The 20,792-nt window shown below is 38.4% G+C and overlaps 1 protein-coding gene across 2 annotated transcripts in view; it reads right to left on the reverse strand.

Moving 5' to 3' along the window:
- Positions 1 to 19,071, reverse strand: part of FMRFaR (FMRFamide Receptor) — a 1,501,661-nt gene extending 1,482,590 nt beyond the window's left edge. For both annotated transcript variants that reach the window (XM_069833399.1, XM_069833396.1), the window contains exon 1: positions 19,036 to 19,071. The gene's annotated coding sequence lies outside the window, so the exon portion shown is untranslated. The remainder of the gene's footprint in view (positions 1 to 19,035) is intronic.
- Positions 19,072 to 20,792: the final 1,721 nt, after the last annotated feature.

Raw genomic sequence — 20,792 nt, forward strand, 5'->3', positions numbered from 1 at the left:
ATGGGGAGTTTGTAATGAAGAAGACCGACAGAAGAGACAATGGTCCGCGTATTTCAATAGGAGAAGATGACGAGACCCTTCGCAGAGCTCATAAATAGAAATCGTTCCCCTCTGTGAACGAGTTAACGGCTGCGGCCAACAATCCTGACTCTTCTCGAACACCTATAAACCGTTTGTGAGAGGTAAATATTCGTTCGCAAGAAGTTGCAGCCAAAGAGGCCTTGACGGCGAAACATGCTCTCGACCCCTAGCATTCGCAACAGGTTCAATGTGGAGTGACGTCAAAGGCTCCCAGGGGCGGGGCCAAAGGTGAGGGGGTGTGTCAGATGTCTGATTGGTCAAAGATGGAAAGGGGAGGGGTGGGGAAGTCAATTTTAATTGGAGAGTGGGGTGGGACAGGTAAAATATAGGTGGAACGGATTTGGGATTGGATGAATGAAAATGGGGGCCCCTATGTGTAATTGTAGTAAGCGGGGGGCTTATATGTGATCGGATAATGAGAGAGAGAGATGATGTGTGGGTGCTCATTTTTGATTGGTTGTGGGATTGCAACATTCGAATGCTAGTGGTTGGGGTTTGATTGACGCACTGTGATTGGATAGATAAGTAAGTGTGTCACTCATGTTCAAGTGAAAGTTTGACCTAGACAGTATGTCATGTGGCTGTCTCGAGCACACGTTGGACTTACCTGAAAGAAAGTATTAGTTTCCTCGCACAAAGTAGATAAATTGTGTGGATAGTGAGCCTCGATTATCCGGCACGACACTAGCAAAAGAACTAGGTAGATATAGAATACACTTTGTGGGAGTACTAGAGGTTGAACTTAACGGTGTTAGGTTCTGTAACTGGGCATAACGGAGTTTGGAACTGTATTTGACTATTCAAGATGACTCACAAGAGACAATACATAAAGACATTTTAGATTAATATTACTTATTTACTGATTTATTATTAATAAAAAATATCGACTACAATCAGTCTGTTACCATAGTATATCACTATCAGTTTACCACTAGCAAAAAAATGAAGGTGGAACATAATATTTGTAATTACAAATAGTATGATTCTTGATGGCACATTATGTAAGTTAAACAAACCTTTTAAGATGTTATTTTTGAAAACACAATTAATACGATAACGTGAATGAAAGCTAAGAAAATAAATATAATTTTTATGATTCTGTTTTTCTAAAGAAGTCTCAAACTCAATTATAATTAGTTCATAGTAGGTCTCAAGATAAGGCTTCTTGGTTTAACTTGCACTTTTATATGGACAAACACTCTATCAGAAGGTATGAACGATTAGCCAACGAGGAACATTAGAATAATACTTTTAGAGTTGTTGAAGATTCTTTGGCTATCCACGAGCATAACATACGTAACATTATGCGGTTTTTCTTTATTAATTTAGCAGAAATTATTGATTGAGGAAAGTGTGAATACAAAGTTGTTTGAAACTGTATCTTCTACATATAATTCACTGTTTTGTACTGCACTTAACAGGCTTTGTTTCTGTATAATCTTATGGATATGACGTTTTATGGACTTGTAACAGTCAAGGACTTCTCGGGTTCTGGAGCTGCAGCCAACATTCAGTCGTAAATTTGAATAAGAAATAACACATATAGTACCTGTAAATTTGGCTTAAAAGGTGTAAGACAATGCCATCTATCAGATGATGTACAAAATTAAAATTTGAATTTTTGTGGACTTCACGGTTTCTAGAACTGGGCGACTCAATTTTGAAGTGGTATTGGAGAACCGATAATGTTGTTGAAGTTCAACTGCAACGGTAACGTGAGTACAGAACAGAACAGCCAACACTATAAACAATTGCACTCATTCTGAACCCTAAAATTATTCTAAAATCACAAGGCGATGCATTACGACCCGAATATTTGTTCGTAGAAATACAATCAAGTCTTCATAAATGTCTTTTTGCAATTATTTATATGCCTCCGAATGATAAACATTTATCTGATTTAGAAAGCCTCTTACCCGATCTTTTACCGCGATATGAACATGTCTTACTTATGAGGGGACTTCAATATTAATCTTTTACCCATCGGATCAAATAGAACTAATCAACTCCGTAATTTGTTCGAAATTTTCAATCTAACAATTATTTCACTCAATCCTACCCACCACATCCTACTTCCGATACTTTATTTGACCTATTCATTACGAATAATCCTGATAGAATTCTAACTACAGGACAGTTACCATTTCCAGGAATATCTGGTCATGATCATATTTTTGCCGTGTACTCTATTCAGTACCCAAAAAGTGCAGCTAAGGTAATTACTTACAGAGATCTAAAGCGCATTGACAACGTTCAACTAACTTCTGACGCCCTACAAATGCCATGGCATACTATTTTAAATTTAATCACAGTTGACGAAAAATTTGTCACATTTAATGGCATGATAATACGAGGCGCATCCAGAAAGTAAGTTCCTTTATTTAAAAAACTCACACTCTCAGGAAAACATTTATTGGCAACAGGTACAGCAATGTTTCAGCTATTTTTCAACATAGCCACCTTCAGAATTGAGACACTTGTCGTATCGTAGGATCAACTTTTGTATCCCTCTGACGTAGAACTCTGCCGCCTGTGAATGGAACCAGCGTGTGACAGACGTCTTCAGCTCTTCGTCCTTGCCAAAACGCTCACCGGAGGACAGGAATTTCTTGAGGTGCAAGAAAACGTGAAAATCGCTGTAGGGTGGTTGATCAAACAACTCCCAGCCAAATTCCGTCAAAACAGCTGCTGTGGGCCGAGCCGTATGTGGACGAGCATTATCATGGAGGAGCACAACACCTACAGTAAGCATTCCACGCCTCTTGTTTTGAATGGCACGTCGCTATTTTCGCAGTGTTTCACAGTAACGGTCAGCGTTCACTGTTTCACCTCTTGGAAGGAAGTCAATGAGCAGAATGCCCTTCCTGCCCCAGAACACCGTGCACATCACTTTCCGTACCGACAGCGTCTGTTTGAATTTCGTCCTGACCGGAGATCCACTATGCCACCAATGCATTGACTGCTGTTTGGTTTCCGGGGTGAAGTGCGAAATACAAGTCTCATCGCCCGTGACGATCCTGTCGAGGAACTCGTCGCCGTCATCGTGATACCGTTGCAGAAATGTCAGTGCTGCTCCTAAACGTTGCATTTTGTGTTCGGGTGTCAGGTTTTTCGGCACCCACCTGGCACACACTTTTTTGAACAGCAGGTGCTTAGTGAAAATCTCATGCAACAAGGATCGTGATATCTGCGGAAAATGGCTGCTCAGCTCCGTAATCGTGAAGCGACGGTTCTCCATGATGCACTGCCGCACAAGCTCAACACGATCATCATTGATGAGGGACGGTCGCCCACTGCGCTCTTCATCATTGACACTTTGACGGCCTTCGGAAAACTGCCTATACCAGCAACGCTTACCCATAGACCTGACAAAGCTGCCGATGAATTTCAATTTGCGCAGTGGGGCGGGGGGAGAAGGAATAAGAGCTACCATTTCGGACCACTGCTGCCACGCTACTGGCACCAGGCGGGACCTGTCCGGCTGGCATATGATTGCTACGTCATAGATCTGTTACGCATGCGCAATTGACACGGCTAATTACGTTTACTAACAAGGGGAAAAATCGGGAAACTTACTTTCTGGATGCGCCTCGTACATACACCTTTAAAGAAAAGATGTACCACCCACCGACCCGCCCCATGGCTGAATGACAGTATTCGTAATCTTACGACGTCACGTGACGTTGCTTTCCGGAAGTACAGACACAACAAATCTGTCGAAAACTTTAACAACTATAAAAAACTTAGAAAGAGAACCTCACAAAGCATTAGGATTACTAAACGCCATCACGCCCTGAGTCTCGTCGAGCCGTCCATTCCCTCGCGGTGTCTTTGGAATAACTTACGTGATATGGGAGTAGGGAAGAAGGCATCAGAAGCTGAAGTTATAAATATACCACTTGATAAACTCAATTAACACTTTACCTCTCCTCCTACTATACGACCTGAAAAACAGTCAAAACTGAATACTATTAATACTCTCCTAGCTAATCGTCCTCCTTCCCGCGAAAATTTTTCTTCTCGCACATTACTGATTCTGAAGTAAGGAGGGCTCTTAAAAGCATTAAATCTATAGTACAAGGCACTGATAACATAAGCATAATCTTTATCAATAAGCTAGTCGATGTCGTGCTTTCCGTAATAATCCATATTTTCAATTCTTCAATTTATCACTTCTGCTTATCCGCAACTCTAGAAAACAGTTTTTGGTACGTCCACTTCCTAAAGCAAATTCACCTATTTCTGCCAAAGACTATAGGCCAATCTCCATTCTTCCTGTTTTATCTAAGGCCCTGGAACGCATCATTCATAAGCAGTTGTCAGACTATCTAATCGATTTTAACTCTTAGACCCTTTACAACCAGGATTCAGAAATAGCCATAGCATTTCTATTGCTTTTCTGAATGTTACTGAGAACATACGCGCAACCAAGGATAAACGACAGGCTACTGGACTATAGCAACGTCTTTGTTTCTGTTGACTTCGATCTACAACTGACTAAACTACAAACGCTACAATTTTCTGGTAGTGCTATCATCTGGAAGCACTCCTACCTTACTAGCCGCTAGCAAGGTGTCATATCTAATAACCGTTTCTCATTCTGGAGTACTGTAGACACAGAGGTTCCTAAGGGTTCAGTATTAGGCCCCTTGCTCTTCTCTATTTATGCAAATGGAATTTCTAAATCATTTAATCACTGTACGAGTAGATATCAAATATATGCAGACGACGATCAATTGTATATTTCTGCCCGTCCTGATGCACTAAATGACAGCATTGATAGTCTTAATGAAGGTATTGATTACATCTCTTCCTGGTCTCAACAATTTGGACTTACCTAAACGCATGTAAATCACAGGCTATTCTGTTCGCGAAGCGTAGATTAATTCCTGATGTCAACGACCTGAATATTCCACCTGTGAAACTGAATAAAACAATCATCCCGTTTACCTTTACCGTAAAAATAATCTCGGAGTGCATTTAGAATCTAAGCTCAATTGGGATACACATTAAATATGCATGTAAAAATGTATTTTATATTCTCCATTCACTAAAAATATTGTATCATGATCCACCTAAATTAAAACAGACGCTAGTACAAACACTCATTCTACTTCACTTCTATTATTGCGAGGTTTTGTTGTGATCTCAGGATTGATTCCGTTCAGAAACTACAGCATGTTTATAACGCGTGCGTCCGCTTCCTTTCTGATGTTCGATATGATCATATCTTATCTTCTTTCGAGAAGTTATCATGGCTTAGGTTACATGAGAGGAGAAATCTGCACTCGCTTTGTCTGTTACATCGAATTATGCACACTTCATCGCACTCTTATTTATTCGCCCGTTTTCATACTCTCTCTCGCTATCATAACATTAATACTCGATCACAACGCGATAACACGCTAGAAATTCCACTTCACACATCATCTCTGTATTCATCTTTCAATGTTGCTACCTCTCGTCACTGGAACTCGCCGCCGCCTGAAGTCAAGGGCTGCCGAACGTTGAAATCTTTCAAATCCAAGTTAGAAAATTATCTTATGACGAGTTGCCAAACTAACTTACCATTATGACAAATGTTATATTGCATGTTTCCACGTATTCACATTTTTTATGTTCTAGTAATATTTAGTTTACTTTATATTTCAGTTTTCATCTTTCCCGTTAATGGCACTGGTCAACAATGATTTTGTTAAATAAATAATTTCGGGTGTTTCTTATGTATTGCCATCTGCTGATTCCAAAAATGAAGTCAGAAATTTTCCATCTCCCACCACTTCTTTTTTAATGTTGAAAATAAATTTGTTCCAGTTTATTAGTATTTGTGGTGTATAACATACTGATTAGAAGGCGTATTTTACATTTATATTTCATTATATTGTCAACAATTGACTTGTAACGTTTGGTATTGTTGTCTGTGAATTCACGAATGACAACAATGACATTTCCCTCACAAAACTGTGATTTTAAGGTACATTTCCCAGATGAATAGAAGCTTTCTTCAAAGAGAGAAGCTAATCCTGTGCTCTCTTTCGTTGTCAATTGAATTGTGATAGAAGTATACAATATCGTACCTAATAGTGCATTGTAAGGAGTAGTGTATAAGTGTATAATGTATAAGAAACATGTCTTGAAAGAGTCTTATAGATAGAAACAACTTCTGTTAAATGTGTGGTGAGCTCACTTTAAATGGCAGAGGCCAAATTTTACTCCTCTAGTTAGAAGAGCTTATGATTGTTATTTTAACAACAAAATAGACCAGAACGAGACATGGGCCCCGGAAATCTGTTGTGCTAAATGTGTAACACTCTTAACTGACTGGTTAAAAGGATCCCGCCATATGCCTTTTGCAGTCCCTATGATATGGCGCGAACCTAAGGAACATTTGACAGATTGCTACTTCTGCTTGACAAATATATCTGGAATAAATTCGAAGTCCAGACACTGTTAAATATAAATATTTAGTTTCTGCATTTCTGCCAGTGCTTCAAAGGCCAGGACTTCCCATACAAACTCCACCAGATGACATAACATTGACTGAAGTAATTCAAAGTGTTCCTGATGTTCAGACTGAATTACAAAATGATCCAGATATTGTGGAATATGATACTATAAATGTACCTTACTTTCTAACACAGGAGAATTTAAATTATTTGGTTCAGGATTTTGGTTTAAGTACAAGCAAGGCAGAATTACTCGCCTCAAGATTGAAAGGCTGGAAGGTGCTGGAGGTAACACCAAAGTAAGTTTCTTTCGCCAACGCCAAAAGGAATTTGAGCATTTGCTTTCTAAAGAGGACGACCTAGTTTTCTGCAATGATGTTGAGAATTTGTTCGAGTCAATGGGTATTGAGCATAAATCTTAGGATTGGCATTTGTTCATAGACTCCTCGAAAACGAGTTTGAAAGGAGTGTTACTACATAATGGCAACAATTATCCATCCATTCCTTTAGTCCTTGCAGTTGGTATGAAGGAAAATTATGAGAATATGAAGCTCTTACTAATCACTATCAAATGTAACAATTTTTCTTGGCAGATGTGTGGCGATTTGAAAGTAATAGCTATCTCACTTGGGTTATAGCTTGGCTATACTAAATTTTGCTGCTACTTGTGCAAATTGGATAACAGAGATATAAGTAATCATTATATAAAAAGAATTGCCAAAGAGAGAATCACTTTAATCCAGGACAAGATAATGTTCTTCACCAACCACTTGTAAGTTCTGAAAAAATCTTATTGCCTTCACTGCATATCAAATTAGGCTTGATTAAGAATTTTGTGAAAGCAATGGATCGTGATCGCAGTGCATTTCTCTTCCTGAAAAATAAGTTCCCAAGAATCACTGAAGCTAAACTAAAAGAAGGAATATTTGTTGATTTCAAATAAGGGAACTGATTAAAGATACGCAATTTGAAAGCAAGTTAAATGTACAAGAAACAGCTCCATGGGTGCATTTCAAAAATGTTGTCACAAACTTTTTAGGACACTTCAGGTCTGAGAACTATAGAGAATTTGTCATTGAGATGATTGAGAACTACACGATCATGGGGTTTAATATGTCTTAAAAAATACACTTTCTGCATCCCATCTCGATTTCTTTCCTGAAAACCTAGGGCTGTGAGCGAGGAACACGGGGAGCATTTCCCCCAGGACATCGTGGAAACGGAAAGGCGCTACCAGTGTAAATGATGTCCAAATATGTTGGCAGACTATTGTTGGATAAAAGTGATGTTCCTCAAGCAAAGTGCAGCCAAAAATATGCTTCACATACATTTTGGGTCAATAAATGTAATTTCAGCTCAGATATCGTAATACTATAATGTCTAGATACGGAAAATGTTTTTCATGTGATTACGCTAAGACCCTGGGTGATGGAAAAGTTCTCTAAGATTTGAAATCAGCACAAAAAAGTCACTTAGAATCACCCATTGTTTCCCATTTAACAGACAAAAGTTTAAATTTTGTTGACCAGTGTGGTTTATATACAATATGATAAATTGACCTATATACAGGGTGTTTAAATGTAAGGGGCATAATTGCATGTATGTATTTCTCACATGTTGACAATCAAAATAGTTCATTACAACATGTGTCCGCAAATGCTTTTTTCAGAGTTATGACCTTCACAACATTGAAATTCACCGGAACGTTTTTCTTTCCGCAGGTCGTTGCCGTCAAAGGAGACATTAAGAGGGCACTCTGACGTTCATTCCGATGAGAAGGTTCCATTCAGTGTTGTGTAGGCGTTAGACTGTGCGACATGTATTCAAATCAAGAGCCGGCAGAGATATACTCCATGTACGGTAAGGCGGACGGCAATGCTGCGCTGGCTCGTCGTTTGTACCAGGAGAGGTACCCACAGCCACAATGTCGAGATCGGAAGACATTTGTACGTCTCCATTACCGTCTGTGCGAGTATGGAAAATTTAACTCTCCTGGTTTCGGAAGTAGACGACCAAGATCTACAAATCCAGAAGTACAGGAGGAGATTCTGGAGGCTGTGAACATGACTCCTTCTATCAGCACAAGAAGGGTAGCGTTGCAAGTCAATGTTCCTCATACGACTGTCTGGAGACTGTTGAATTGTATCCTTATCATTTGCAACGTGTACAGACCCTGTCACCAGCAGATTACCCTGCACGAGTTAGGTTCTGTCAGTGGTTCTTGCAGCAGTGTGGAGTAAATCCGAACTCTCCTGCCTTAGTATTATTTACAGATGAAGCACAGTTCACACAAGATGGCATAACAAATTTCCACAATCAGCATGTATGGGCGTATGAAAACCCACGTGCAACTGTTCCATCTCATCACCAGATGGGGTTCTCCCCCAACATTTGGGCCGGTATCGTTGGTGATCGATTAGTTGGACCCCATGTACTTGTAAACAGACTTACGGGGCAGGCGTACACAAACTTCCTGGAAAACACCATACCTCATGTTTTAGAAGACACTCCACTGATCAATCGTCAACACATTCACTTTTTGCATGATGGCGCTCCTGCACACTTCAGTCGTACGGCTCGCCGGTACTTGGATCGAAGGTTTCCTGATCGATGGATAGGTAGAGGTGACCCAATTGCTTGGCCTCCACGCTGACTTGATCTGAACATTCTAGATTTATACTTGTGGGGCGATTTAAAATCATTGGTTTATTCGTCTCCGGTGCCTGATTTGGAATCCCTTCGGAATCGAATTGTGGCATGTTCTGAGGACATACGCAATAGTCCTGGAGTTTGGGATCGTGTTCGCAGGTCAATGAAACATCGATGTGATGTCTGTATTCAAGCAGGAGGTGGACTTTTGAACATCTTCTGTAATGACAACGACCTGCGGAAAGAAAAACGTTCCGGTGAATTTCAATGTTGTGAAGGCCATAACTCGGAAATGAAGCATTTCCGGACACATGTTGTAATGAATTATTTTGATTGTCTACATCTGGAAAATACATACCTGAAATTATGCCCCGTATATTTGAAACACCTGTATAATCATAATTTTCCTTACTGTCTGTACCTAAAAATATTGCACTCATTGTATGCTTTGTACTTCACGATTTACTACTACTACTACTACTACTACTACTACTACTACTACTACTACTACTACTACTACTACTACTACTACTACTACTGCCGCTGCTACTACTGCTACCGTACTACTATTTTTATTATTAATAATTGTCTTTGTTATACTTTGTATGTCTCATTTATTTTGACCTCCTGTTCACATTTTATTATGCTGTATCCTTTCTTTCTATATGTTATATATTATTATGTCTGATTTCTACTTATTTGTTGTTTACATTATATTATTATCTTATTCAGTTTTTTGTGTAAAATTTTTTTTGTAACGCAGTTTTACTCCTGGTTGAGTGTTAGAGAAGGCCGTATGGCCTTAACACTGCCAGGTTAAAAAACCATTATTATTATTATTATTATTATTATTATTATTATTATTATTATTATTATTATTATTACTAAAACTCTTAAAATACTACTATGCTCTGTGTACACAAAAACTGATGTGTATAAAAGTAGATTATTTTATGTGGACCAAATAAAGCAAGTAAACATGTTCTATTTATAATTCCATAATTTCCATTTCTAGGCTTATATTTTAAGCCAACAGGGTGAATTTGATCCAGTTCTCTTTTATTTTTAACTATAGCATTCGAAATTACCGTTATGATTATGATGAAACTAATTTTCAACAATACTGGGTGGTTGACAACATAATACAAATTAGAATTTAATTGATCGAAACGCTAATTCCGTTCACCTTATTTTGCGGCTTTGCATATTTTTATATTTAGAATGGGTCCTAATACTACAAGGAATTGAAAGAAAGGAAACAATGACCAGACAACAGTTGTAATGTAAAAATTCAGATCTAACAGCACTAAATTGTGAACTTGCTCTCTCAATCTTTCTGCACATGACCTGAACGAATCGACAATTTGTTCTCTACAAGCATGTCAGTTGAAAGGACTAAAATTCGTTAAGCGACAGTAGTGTGAGGTGTATTAGTTACTTTGCTTAAAATTATAATGCATACCAAGAACAAAAACAACTCTATCACTTTCTCAACCATGCAACACGCATATTCAGTAATTTTTTATTTACTTCTATTGCTGGCGTCTATGTAACGAGGAAATAAAATTGAAAACACTTGTCGCCATGATGGACTTTCCACTCATTGTCACAGTGAGAAATGTAATGGTCTCACACATGTACTTCACAGACGATGAGACGCAAGCTGCGACGCAACTCTGCAGGATAACGTAAGTTCATTGAATATTTTTCATCTCACTAGCAGTCTCATATTCATTAATTTTTATATGTGCATTCGAAGTGATTACGAAGACAGTGCAAAAAACTATATAAAATGAAATTTCCCTTAACGGACACTTCCCAATAGCAGACTCCTCTCAATAGCGGTTATTTTAAAATTCCCCTGCAAAGTAACATTGGCCCTTATGATCAAATTCTTCCAGATAGCGGACGTTCTCAATAACGGACGCGGACACCGAAATGTATCTCCCAACAACAATCAAAACTTTGATGTAAGGGACAGCGTGAAAGAAAAAAAAAAGAAAAAGACGGTTGTAAATTAAACGGAATTCTAACGGAATTCTTTGCAACAATCAATATCGTGCATTTGAACGTTCTTGTACTTTATTGAAGGTAAGCAACACAATTGTTAATTGTGATACTGTACGTGAGCAGTATACTTTCTTAGTTTGTCAAGTTGAGTGTTGGGAAGTACAGTCACATTAAAAATGTCACAAAAACGTAAACGTTTATCACTGAAAGGGAAAGTGGATATTGCAAAGCATAGTAAGAAGGATAAATTAAGTGGTCGTGAGCTGGCCACAAAGTTTAATGTGGGAAAAACTCAGGTTAGTGAAATTTCGAAGAACAAGGATGTTATTTTAAAATCATACACTGAGACTGCAATTCTAGATTGTGTAAGGTGAAGTGGTACAGTGACTGATGTTCATTTCATTTACAAAACATTTACTGGTACGATTTCTCTCTGGATAAATACTGTAAACAATCTCACCTTCTACTGTACTGTATTGTACTGTAAAATATAATGTTGAACAGTACATATGAGAAATTTTAATGTACTGTTTATATAGGCTACTGACGATTTTCTAAATAGCGGACACTTCTCAATAACGGACATTTAATTTTTCCCCGGCGGTGTCCGATATTGGGAAGTTTCACTGTATATCAATAATTTAATTAATCGAAACGCTACTTCCGTTTAACTTTTTTGCGGGTTTGGATATTTTTTTATATTTAGATGTGTCCTGTAATGCATCTGTTCCTGATAAACATTTACATAATTCCATTATAGAATACAATTATATCCATATAACAATAGTGTTAAATGAATAATATTCTCCAGACAGAGTCAAGCCTATTAGTCTGAGGCGCCGCTTATTATTAAAGGTATTGTTAAATATAAGGTGAAAAAGGTAACGGTATGCCATGAAGGCACTTGGGGGGCATGGAGGTAGAGCCCCATGCTTTCCATGACCTCGGCACTAGAATGAGGTGGTGTAGTCGGCACCACGCTCTGGCCGCCTTTTACCCCCGGGAAAGACTCGGTACTCAATTTTATAGGAGGCTGAGTGAACCTCGGGGCCGTTCTGAAAGTTTGGCAACGAGAAAAATTCCTGTCACCACCTGGGATCGAACCCCAGACCTTCCAGTCCGTAGCCAGCTGCTCTACCAACTGAGCTACCCGGCCAGTCCTATCACAATTATGCACAGAATAAAACTTATCGGTCAAAGACACTTTTGTTATGTAACATTTTTTCACGGAAATCAATAATAATTATATATGCAATTCAGGTCCCCTTATAACTCCTCTTTTAAGTAAAGTATTTTGAATGCCATACCGCGAAGAACCTAAGTTAGAACTGAAATCATAGAAATCAGTTCAGCCATTATCGCATGAAAAGGTACCAAACATCCACACAAACATACACACATGGATTTTAAGGAACCCGGAGGTTCATTGCTGCCCTCACATAAGCTCGCCGTCGATCCCTATGCTGAGGAAGATTAAACCAGTTTCAACCATCATATCACACGTACCTCAAATCCATTTCAACATTATCCTCCCATCTACGCCTAGGCCTCCCCAAAAGTCTTATTCCCTCCGGTATCTCAAGCCCATCGTAGCCCACCGCACTGCTCAGCATTGCATTGACACCAACCCACCCGTTGCTTGCGTTCTACTGTTTTTTCTGTTTGCTCGCATTGGTTATGTTTTCCCCCGACGTGTGGCCAGTGGATCAGAGACCAACTGAACGTACCTACCTCGTGTTGTAGTTCCTGTTACTGTAATTGATTCACGTTTATTTTAATATCCATTGGAACGCCCTCCCCCCCCCCCCGGTGGTTGAGTAGTCAGGTCTTCACCCTGTCATACAGACTGTGTTGGTTCGAGGCCCTTTCAAGCCTGGGATTTTTCATTGGGAACTCATATTTGTGGCGGACGAGATTCAGGATTCTCCAGTTTTCCCAAATTTCCATTCCGTCATCATTCGATAACATTCCGCGAACGCCGCCTGGCGACGAACGGAGAGGGCTGACCTAGAGACGACTAAGGCCGTTGTATGTTCGAAATCTGAGTACACAGCCAGCCTTAGTGTGGTCAGTCGGTGTGGGTTTGGGAATGTCCCTATCTTGAAGGTTAGCGCAATGGATCTAGAAAGATCATAGTGCTGGGTCATAGTGTTCCCCTCCCGAAAGTCCATTCCATTCAATTCCATTCCAAGATTCATTGGAAATGTGACAACGGGAGTTTAATCAAATTTGGACACTACTTCAGTTCTCCAATAACGATCTGACAAATAAGTATTATTTTCAGAAAGTGTAAATAATTAAATCTACTGTGACAGCTGCAACGGGGTTTGAACACGCGTCCGACAGGGCGCGCGGCAGACGAAACGCTGGCACGGGGAGCATCTGCATGCTGAAGGGCAGAGGGGGTGTATTACGTCAACGCGACGAGGGGAGGGTGCGCGCGCAACTGCTGGGTGCGGAGTGAAGGGGGGACGGACCCTCCCGACTCTTCCAGAAGTCCGTCGAAGTGGAGATATCCAGATAATTCGAGAGAGCTATCTCTGCACACCCGTAGAAATTTCTCGAAACTATAATTTTGCTATAAAAGAAGAAACGCGAGCGAACTTGAGCAGTTTTCAGTTTATACAGTCAGTCAGTAAGCCAGAGCAAGCAAGCCAGTCTTGTGTACCGCAGTTCGACTCGAGTGTGCGTCCGCAACTGTGTCAGCATCCGAAGGCCTGAGTTCGAGTGCAGTGGACCGCAGTTGGAGGGACCTGAGTTCGAGTGCAGTGGACCGCAGTTGGAGGGACCTGAGTTCGAGTACAGTGGACTGTCTCTGAAGGTCTGTGGTTCGAGATATTGTGAACTCGAGTAACTGAGCTAGAAGAACTGTGAACTGAGAACTGACAGTTCTGATTTGTAAATAGTGCTTTGTAAATATTAGTTAAGATTAACAGTTCATTGTTGTTCGTAATAGTCCAAGTAAATTGTCATTGTCGTCGGCGGAGTGCAATAACGAACACTGTGTTACTGTGTGGAGAGCAAATCCCATTGTTGCCGAGAGCGTTTAATGTGAATTGTAGAAAGGAATTATTATTGTTGAGTTGAAAAAAAGTTTACACTACATTTAGCATCGTGTGTCGGGACGTGTTGTCGAATGGGATATGGCATGTTTGGCACTTACATTTCCATATGTAGCTCCAATATTTTAAACGTCTGTGCGAGAACCAGGAAGCGTTCGCCGTCAACTGTCCCAAATGACCTCAAGTCCCATGCACACATATGGGCACACGTTTTCCGGTTATCAACGCCTGCGACGGTATGGGTTAAATTTTTCATAGTTACTTCAAGTCTTGTGATTTGATGACGGAAAATATATGAGGTACCATTGCATGAGTATACAGTTGCCCGCATACAGTACAACATACAAAATTAAACTATTTTCCACTGCTGTCGAACATAGATTTAAACACTGTCACAATGATAATTTTTAAATTTCCATACGACTCTGTTGTTTTAAACTTTCTAGCAGCGATTTTCTCCTTCGCTACCATTTCTCTAGAGCAATTGTATTTTAGCATGTAGGCTTTCACGGCTGGTGTCTGATGAAGATTTTCCGGTCTGAGCTGTCGTGGCCTACGAGTGTACCAGTAGACCATGGCATTCAGCACGGAACACTTTAATCACAGAGACTGTATTTTCTTTCCGAAGTACCATTATTAGGACTCATCTTAACAAACAGAAATAAAAAAAAAACTGAAACAAAAACTGTTTTAATTATTGTAGGACCAAAAATTAATCTTTACATAAACAAAAAGTTTGAAATAGTAGCTAATCATTGATCGAACCACACATACAAGCACAAGCCCGCGCAAACTTAGTTAATAAGTAATAGATAGAAGAGGAGACTTGGGCTCATTCCTTGATACCAGCCCACAGCACAAAATCGTTTTCCAGGTAGCCGGCCCGCGCGATAATGTCACGGCTTGTTCCGTGCGGGACTGTGAAACCCATTGCGTTCCAGTGCGGAAGCAGCCCATGGGCTGGGCCGTTGCGCAGGTCTCTGCTACATGATATTTATCAGTGAGAAAAAGATTCACGGTACACTTTTCTTGCTGTATCGTGGATCATGTGCATGTCAGCTAGTCCTGCGCATGCCTCACTAGAAAGAAAGTGAGATAGAGAGAGAGAGAGAGAGAGAGCATACTGGCCTTGGTTAGGATGTATATGTATGTATTTATTCACACTGCAATGGGTATATACCTGGTGGCAGTGGTAACTAATTACACTCAATAATGAATAATAAACTTATTAATTAAAAATACAATTAATACTAATACTAATAATAATAATAATAATAATAATAATAATAACAGGGAATATCCTAAATTAAATGAAGCACGATCACTTAAAATAACATTTAAAATTAATCTAATTATTGTTGGATGTTAGAAACAATAGGATCTTTATCGAACGAAACGAGAAAGCATCGAACATCTGGTTTGGCAAATGCGGCAGAAGAAATCCGGACTCGTCTGAAGCTGTCTCGTCACTAATTATTTGGTCGATTGTCTTAGGAGACTGAGTAGTTCCACTTCACATGCCAAAGAGCGGGACAAGATTGCGAAACTGCGGCCATACAGGTTTACTGCTCTTCACGAGTTGCAGCAGTCGGATAAGGAGAAACTAGAGTTCCTTACAGTACGTGGTTCTTAGCTTTACTTGTGCGACTACTTGACACTTTCATCGTGCAGTTCACAGACGAGGTCTAGTTCCACCAGTCTACATTTGAGGATTCCCAAAAGTCACGCTTCTGTACCATACATATTCGTAATCCACATGACATTCATGAAATTCCCGAGAACCATGAGATGATACTAATGTATCCAGTATCGGCAACTCTAATATTGGGTAGATGACAATCCTGTATCTGTATGCACGAATTATTGTAGAATAAAATCAACAACACAGCTTAACATTTATATCTACGAAATTACTTACTTTACCAAATCCTATAGACTGCTATTCATACATACATACACACATACATACATACATACATACACACACACATACATACATACATACATACATACATACATACATACATACATACATACATACATACATACATACATACATACATACAGCCACCAGCGCTCGGGCGCAGGTTCGATTCCCGCTTCGGTTGATTACCTGGTTGGATATTTTCTGAAGTTTTCCCAACCGTAAAGCAAATGCCAGGTAAACTATGGCGAATCCTCGGACCCATTTCGCCAAATATCATCTCGTTATCACCAATTTCAGCGACGCTAAATAACCAAGTAAACAATACATACATACATACACACATACATGCATGCGTGCATACATACATACATACATACACCCATGTAATTATACCTGGAAAAGATGAGTCACAGTATTTGGAACTTTATACATGACAATGAAGAGGATATAAACTTTGTACCGTCGAAAACGGAACAACAATAACTACTCTTAAAATTCAAGAAGAGTTCGACCACAGCTGCTTATGCCATCAGCAGGACCGCATGTCGTGCATGAAATATTGAAAACATGTCCATCGTCATTGCACACACAGACGTACTCGTAACGTGAGGAAATAATACGTTATTTTAAGATGACTACGGTTTATTATGAAAAGGTAATTGACGTGTGCTTCAGTGAATAGTGTTTATTTTTTCTACTATTAAATGTAACTAACTCATGATACAGTCAAGCAGATATTTTGAATTAATATAGCGCTCACGTCCTATTTTCGAATATCGACAGGATTTCAATGACAGGCGCAGAGCTGAGTGTCAAGACCAGATGAAGAGCAGAGGTACATCCGTTCTTCCTGCGCGGCAAATGAAGCAACCCGAACAGTTGCAAAGAGATCTTACATGTCAATCGAAAGGAGTGAGCGAAGCACGCATAGCTCGAAGGCTGGGAAACACACAGCTGTATTTGTGATGAATGTTTTTCAACAACCTCGAATCCTTCAGTTGTCACGAAGAATATTTCACGTTTTATGCATGAATAAAAATACAATTCTATCCATGTGATACAAATGTACATAAAGTAGGCCTACTGTAAGTTGTAGTAAATATAATGATCATCGTAATCATTGTCTGGGCATTAAATAATTCAATAGCTCGATCCGACATACTACATAAACTAGGAAACTGTTTTTAATAGTGAAATTATTTATTCTACTGTTTTACTTTTTATGAAAGTTTGCTCAGTGCTCCAGCACTAGCGTTTCTACCTACGACTCAAATGTACACAGGCTCTATCTAGGTACAGTAATGGACATTTTTTTTCTGGATATGTATCCCTTGGCTTATCTAATCTCAAGCCAGGATATGCGTAAATTCATACAATACATGGTAGGCCTATAACCAATGACTATCATCCACGCATACCAAATGCTGTTTCAATATCCCAATAAGAGTGAGTTTCAATCAGCTTAAGAAGCCTAATTATTGAAGAAGAAATGCAAGGTTATTCGTAAAACCATGATACAATAAAAAAGTTTAACACAAATAGCTATATACTACGGAACGGAAGATGGTAATTCTTATACCTACAAATTCTTTAAAGACAGAAACCGCGCACAGTCATTTTGTGCGCTGGAATACGCAAGCACCTCGTCCGCTACAACTGTGCAGTCACGATTTCAAACAGAATTCCAGAAGGTAGCACTTGTTTTCAACAGTATCAAGAAATTGTGTGAGAAATATCAGTAATACATGGACATAAGCGAATACTGGTTGATGAACACCTGAATGAAAACAGGGGTAATTATTATCTTTCAACAAGACGGCTATGCGGCTGACTATTTCAAAGAAGTGCGAGAGTATTTCAATCAAAATTTGCCACAAAAGTGGATAGGACGCACAAGGTATTAAGATAACGAGTTAATGCCACCACGGTCCCCGGATTTAACTCTGTGTGAATTTTCTTTTGGAGTTTGCCTTCACTCCTCGCCGTTATTCTCCAGGATCTTCTCAACCGTACTACCGCTGCTATGGTTCTGACCGACCGTGATATTCTGACGCGCATTGATAGCCAAGGAGAGGAGGAAACAAAATTTGCTCGTATTAGGAGGAGTGTATAGTCTACACGTTTCATTTTTATTGTTGCATATGTCATGACGATATTAAAAATACAGCAACGAATGAAATGTATTGAAAGTGCAATATTTAAACGGAACGTGAATTGTATTATTATTATTATTATTATTATAAATATGATGTTAATAATGAAGCCATTATAATATATGAGAACAGCAACATCAATATCACCGTTGTCTTCTAATAATAATTGGGGGGCGGATGTTAATGAAATGTCACTATTTTGCTTTCAATTTTAAAACGATTCATTTTATGTTTTGAGAAAGAAAATATGTAATAATATTTATGTTGAATTTTTTGACATTTTTTCCAATGGGCCTTCTTATTTTTAGGCAATTAAAAACCAAATTCATTTCATGGCATTAAAAAAACTTTTTATTTTCCTGCAATCTTACAAAGGAGTCATAGTTGCTGGTCTTCCTCTACATTCTTTACTAAGGTAACTGACCTTCAGTCAGTGTTCTTAGTGATCCAATAAAGATCGATCGTGGCACGGGTGGATTTCTCATGGAAATACAAAATTTACTCAAACCTACTACAATTTTTCAACCTCTGGCGCGCAATTGCGTAAAAACCCAGCACTTGAAATTTGTTTAAAATATCCTTTTATGTCTAGGGTGAGGAACAGGATAGGTGGGGGGGGACAAACATTGAAGTTATATTTTATCCCACTGCAAACAATGACACTCTGTAGTTTAAGATCGTCCTAAAGCAGGATTGTTTCTACATACCTTCAATCTTCATGCATGATATGGCCGCCACAATCTGAAAGAAGAAATAGAAACTGTTATAGCAAGTTTTAGTATTTTCATTGCTATGAATCAATATTCATTTTTATTTAGTTTAAAAATTACACCTTATTCTGTGTGCAGTATGCATACATAGTCATCCATGAATTTATATTAATTGAGAATTAATTTCATCATAGAAAAATAAGAGTTTAATTTTTATTTGTTTGAAAACTATCCGCTCTTTCATATTCATTATTACCTGTCTATAAACAGTCTCTTTCCTACAATCTATTAAATTTTAAGACAATTGTTTTTAAACGTTTAGAAAAATTTTCTGTAAATTTAAGGACATTCTGTTGGTCATTCTTCAGAATATTTAGGTCATAAATATCCGCCCCTAATAATAATAATAATAATAATAATAATAATAATAATAATAATAATAATAATACCAAACGATTTTTGGAACAAATTTTCAAATTAAAACTTACAAAGTATTTTTTTATTTTTGTAGTCAACTTAATTTTGAAATTGTCATTCTTATTGGAAACTGAGATAGTAGACCTAATGGCAGGGTAAAAAGTCCTATGAAGGAAAAGAAAAAGAAGAAAACTATGCTTCATTTATCTTTGTTAGAAGCGCCGAAAAAAAATAAAGGCCTACATTATTTCAGGAGAAGCTAGACTAACTTTCTGAACCATTTATAAAACTGGAAACAATTCTATTCGAGAGAAAGAAAAAGCGAGAGAGGGATCACTTTGCATTGGGAAAGCACTCGAAGAAAAATCACTGCTCAGTAATATTGCATTCACGTCATAACGGCAAAACTCGAGGCAATTTCTCCAGGCTCACATGCTCGCTGCACACGAGTGGCTTTTGTTAGCAAGCTGTTGCTTCTGACATACTGACGACGAGCCTCTCGTTGGCATTCGTGTGTAAGATGCTGTACACGGCCCCATTGCTCTCTTCAATTCTATTTCTAACAAACATCACGAGTAGGCCTACAACGTACAACTTCAATACAGGTCCTTGACTATTCTGATTCGTCTTTCTTTCGCATTTGCATAAAATGTTTCCACTATAGAACAAAATAAAGAACGTCTATTTATTTCATAAATACGTCGTATTTATTCCTTGTTTATTGTAATATATTAGCTTTTATTTAATCCTGGTTATTATATTCACTGTGTTTATAGACTATATTTAAAAATATAATTTGCATACACGGTACATTTGCTACTTCAATTCTCCTTCTCTGCTTAAATTGTTCATGTATTCTAAATGTCTTTCATACGCATAAAACTCATTTTACTACTGAATTTATTTCCGTGAATGAACTATCATTTACCTTTCCTTAAATTTTTATTTACATATACATACTCATAATCCCATCAACTAGCGGACAAAAATGGAATCAGTAAGCATTCATTTCCTTAAAAATCTCATTTAAAATTCTGTGACTATTAAGTGCTGACAGCAATTATTTCTTACGTATAATGGCAAAGGAAACTAGAACATTGTCAGATAAAATCTTCTACACAATCGTTTCCTTAACAAAAATTTGAGGACCTGGTAGAGCTGGAATTCTGGTCCCTTTGATTGTGAATTTTATTTTTTTTAACTTATAAATGGATACCGTGTAATAAATTATTAATTACTGCAACGCACTAAATACTAAGACAAAATTAATAATTTTTGGACTACAATAATATAAAAAACATACCCTTTTCATCAATGGTAATTTCTTTTTGTCAGAA

This window comes from Periplaneta americana, chromosome 8, assembly GCF_040183065.1.
Source record: "Periplaneta americana isolate PAMFEO1 chromosome 8, P.americana_PAMFEO1_priV1, whole genome shotgun sequence".
NCBI lineage: Eukaryota > Metazoa > Arthropoda > Insecta > Blattodea > Blattidae > Periplaneta > Periplaneta americana.